At 40.7% G+C, this 4535-nt stretch overlaps 1 pseudogene; it reads left to right on the forward strand.

The window, feature by feature from the left end:
* Positions 1-308: 308 nt before the first annotated feature.
* LOC125164832 (programmed cell death protein 6-like) lies at positions 309-1188 on the forward strand (annotated as a pseudogene).
* Positions 1189-4535: the final 3347 nt, after the last annotated feature.

Consider the following 4535-nt stretch of genomic DNA (forward strand, 5'->3'; position numbering starts at 1 on the left):
AAACTCCATCAGTAACTCTTTAACCAAACGTTAGAGGCTATTTCTGGAAAGTTCTTTGAGTTACTTTGTCCACAATTATACCTACATATTTGACATTCAGATTTGACAGTTAACATGAATTAGGCAAAAATCATTTTCTTAAACAGTTTTTCAAATTTCAGTGATATACAGACATTTTGCAAAAGAAAAAAGTCCTTGTAGATCCCGCATGTTAAATTATTTTTACCACGATGTTAATTAAATGGAAGATGATTTTATACTATAAAATGTAACCACCTCTCATGTTCCCCTGGCACTTCAGTCCAGCTATGCACCTGGCCCCATGGCCACCAACCGCTGCTGCCTGGGGTCCTGGGGCTGGCCCTGCCGAAGGCCTGGTGCTGCTGGACCAGAACAACTTGTGGAACGTTTTCCAGAGGGTTGATAAAGACAGGAGCGAGGTGATATGGGATAACAAGCTTAAGCAAGCACTATCTAACAGTACTTGTGCTCCATTTAATCAGTGACTGTCGGGTCAATCATGTCTATGTTTGGGGCGCCTGGGTGGCGCAGTCGGTTAAGCGTCCGACTTCAGCCAGGTCACGATCTCGTGGTCCCTGAGTTCGAGCCCCGCGTCAGGCTCTGGGCTGATGGCTCAGAGCCTGGAGCCTGTTTCCGATTCTGTGTCTCCCTCTCTCTCTGCCCCTCCCCCGTTCATGCTCTGTCTCTCTCTGTCCCAAAAATAAATAAACGTTGAAAAAAAAATTAAAAAAAAAATCATGTCTATGTTTGAGAGAACAAGGCTGCCGTGAACTTAAGTGAGTTCACTGGTGTCTGGAAGTACGTCACAGACTGGCCGAACATCTTTCACACTTATGACAGAGACAACTTTGGGATGATTGATAAGAACAAGCTCAAGCAAGCCCTGTCAGGATATGAGCTCTCTGACCAGTTTCACAACATTCTGATTTGCAAGTTTGACAGACAAGGATGGGGGCAGATCATGTTTGATTACTTCATCCAGTGCCACATCGTCTTGCAGAATGCTAGATCAGTGTAAGTGAAGTTTCTGTGGCCTCCTAAGTGCAACAATCCATGATTTCCGCACTGAGATTGACAGATATATTCAGGCATTACCATTTGGATCAGGTCGGCTGGATTCAGGTGTAATATGAACAGTATCTGTTTATGGTCTTTAGCCTCTTATAACACTGGTCTTTGCAAATAGCAACATGACTTATGGAAGGAAAACTAAAAATGCCAAATCTCCCTTTAAAGAACAGGACAAAAATGCAGCTAGATACTGTTCTTCTTTTACATTTTAATTTTTTTTATGTTTATTTCTGAGCATGAGAAATAAGCAGAGACAGAGCATAAGTGGGGGAGGGGCAGAGAGAGAGGGAGCCACAGAATCAGAAGCAGGCTCCAGGCTCTGAGCTGTCAGCACAGAGCCCAATGCGGGGCTCAAACTCACAAACCGTGAGATCATGACCTGAGCCGAAGTCGGACGTTCAACTGACTGAGCCACCCAGGTGCTCCTTTACATTTTATATAATTAACATTTGAGGGCTAGCTAAGCTTAACGCTAAGCTTTGAGGGCTAAGCTAACATTTGTGCATAAGCTAATTAAGGTTTTTAAAAGTGTAACAATAGTTATAATCATTATTCATATACAAACATTTGATTTGAAACTGTTCACTTGTCCCATGCAAAAAATTCATCATGTGCATTTCTAGATAACTCCAGTTCTATAGTAGAAATACTTCTATTAGCCAATAAGAATTTTATTTTTTTATATATATATGAAATTTATTGTCAAATTGGTTTCCATACAACACCCAGTGCTCATCCCAAAAGGTGCCCTCCTCAATACCCATCACCCACCCTCTCCTCCCTCCCACCCCCCATCAACCCTCAGTTTGTTCTCAGTTTTTAACAGTCTCTTCTGCTTTGGCTCTCTCCCACTCTAACCTCTTTTTTTTTTTTCCTTCCCCTCCCCCAAGGGTTCCTGTTAAGTTTCTCAGGATCCACATAAGAGTGAAACCATATGGTATCTGTCTTTCTCTGTATGGCTTATTTCACTTAGCATCACACTCTCCAGTTCCATCCACGTTGCTACGAAAGGCCATATTTCATTTTTTCTCATTGCCACGTAGTATTCCATTGTGTATATAAACCACAATTTCTTTATCCATTCATCAGTTGATGGACATTTAGGCTCTTTCCATAATTTGGCTATTGTTGAGAGTGCTGCTATGAACATTGGGGTACAAGTGGCCCTATGCATCAGTACTCCTGTATCCCTTGGGTAAATTCCTAGCAGTGCTGTTGCTGGGTCATAGGGTAGGTCTATTTTTAATTTTCTGAGGAACCTCCACACTGCTTTCCAGAGCGGCTGCACCAATTTGCATTCCCACCAACAGTGCAAGAGGGTTCCCGTTTCTCCACATCCTCTCCAGCATCTATAGTCTCCTGATTTGTTCATTTTGGCCACTCTGACTGGCGTGAGGTGATACCTGAGTGTGGTTTTGATTTGTATTTCCCTGATAAGGAGCGACGCTGAACATCTTTTCATGTGCCTGTTGGCCATCCGGATGTCTTCTTTAGAGAAGTGTCTATTCATGTTTTCTGCCCATTTCTTCACTGGGTTATTTGTTTTTCGGGTGTGGAGTTTGGTGAGCTCTTTATAGATTTTAGACACTAGCCCTTTGTCCGATATGTCATTTGCAAATATCTTTTCCCATTCCGTTGGTTGCCTTTTAGTTTTGTTGGTTGTTTCCTTTGCTGTGCAGAAGCTTTTTATCTTCATAAGGTCCCAGTAATTCACTTTTGCTTTTAATTCCCTTGCCTTTGGGGATGTGTCGAGTAAGAGATTGCTACGGCTGAGGTCAGAGAGGTCTTTTCCTGCTTTCTCCTCTAAGGTTTTGATGGTTTCCTGTCTCACATTCAGGTCCTTTATCCATTTTGAGTTATTTTTGTGAATGGTGTGAGAAAGTGGTCTAGTTTGAACCTTCTGCATGTTGCTGTCCAGTTTTCCCAGCACCATTTGTTAAAGAGGCTGTCTTTTTTCCATTGGATGTTCTTTCCTGCTTTGTCAAAGATGAGTTGGCCATACGTTTGTGAGTCTAGTTCTGGGGTTTCTATTCTATTCCATTGGTCTATGTGTCTGTTTTTGTGCCAATACCATGCTGTGTTGATGATGACAGCTTTGTAGTAGAGGCTAAAGTCTGGGATTGTGATGCCTCCCGCTTTGGTCTTCTTCTTCAAAATTCCTTTGGCTATTCGGGGCCTTTTGTGGTTCCATATGAATTTTAGGATTGCTTGTTCTAGTTTCGAGAAGAATGCTGGTGCAATTTTGATTGGGATTGCATTGAATGTGTAGATAGCTTTGGGTAGTATTGACATTTTGACAATATTTATTCTTCCAATCCATGAGCAGGGAATGTCTTTCCATTTCTTTAAATCTTCTTCAATTACCTTCATAAGCTTTCTATAGTTTTCAGCATACAGATCCATTACATCTTTGGTTAGATTTATTCCTAGGTATTTTATGCTTCTTGGTGCAATTGTGAATGGGATCAGTTTCCTTATTTGTCTTTCTGTTGCTTCATTGTTAGTGTATAAGAATGCAACTGATTTCTGTACATTGATTTTGTATCCTGCAACTTTGCTGAATTCATGTATCAGTTCTAGCAGACTTTTGGTGGAGTCTATCGGATTTTCCATGTATAATATCATGTCATCTGCAAAAAGCGAAAGCTTGACTTCGTCTTTGCCAATTTTGATGCCTTTGATTTCCTTTTGTTGTCTGATTGCTGATGCTAGCACTTCCAGCACTATGTTAAACAACAGTGGTGAGAGTGGGCATCCCTGTCGTGTTCCTGATCTCAGGGAAAAAGCTCTCAGTTTTTCCCCGTTGAGGATGATGTTAGCTATGGGCTTTTCATAAATGGCTTTTATGATCTTTAAGTATGTTCCTTCTATCCCGACTTTCTCAAGGGTTTTTATTAAGAAAGGGTGCTGGATTTTGTCAAAGGCCTTTTCTGCATCGATTGACAGGATCATATGGTTCTTCTCTTTTTTTTTTTTGTTAATGTGATGTATCACGTTGATTGATTTGCGAATGTTGAACCAGCCCTGCATCCCAGGAATGAATCCCACTTGATCATGGTGAATAATTCTTTTTATATGCCATTGAATTCGATTTGCTAGTATCTTATTGAGAATTTTTGCATCCATATTCATAAGGGATATTGGCCTGTAGTTCTCTTTTTTTACTGGGTCTCTGTCTGGTTTAGGAATCAAAGTAATACTGGCTTCATAGAATGAGTCTGGAAGTTTTCCTTCCCTTTCTGTTTCTTGGAATAGCTTGAGAAGGATAGGTAGCCAATAAGAATTTTAAAATAATATGGAACTTGCACAGAGGCTTTTATGTGCCTTACATTTTTAAAACAGGATCTATTGTGTTTGAATATGCAACATAAACAATAAAGCAAATGTGCTTCTTGTTCTGCCCCCCCAAAAAAGGTAAACAAATGTAAAACACAAACTCATGA

The sequence above is a fragment of the Prionailurus viverrinus genome, chromosome A1, assembly GCF_022837055.1.
Source record: "Prionailurus viverrinus isolate Anna chromosome A1, UM_Priviv_1.0, whole genome shotgun sequence".
In the NCBI taxonomy this organism is placed as follows: Eukaryota; Metazoa; Chordata; class Mammalia; order Carnivora; family Felidae; genus Prionailurus; species Prionailurus viverrinus.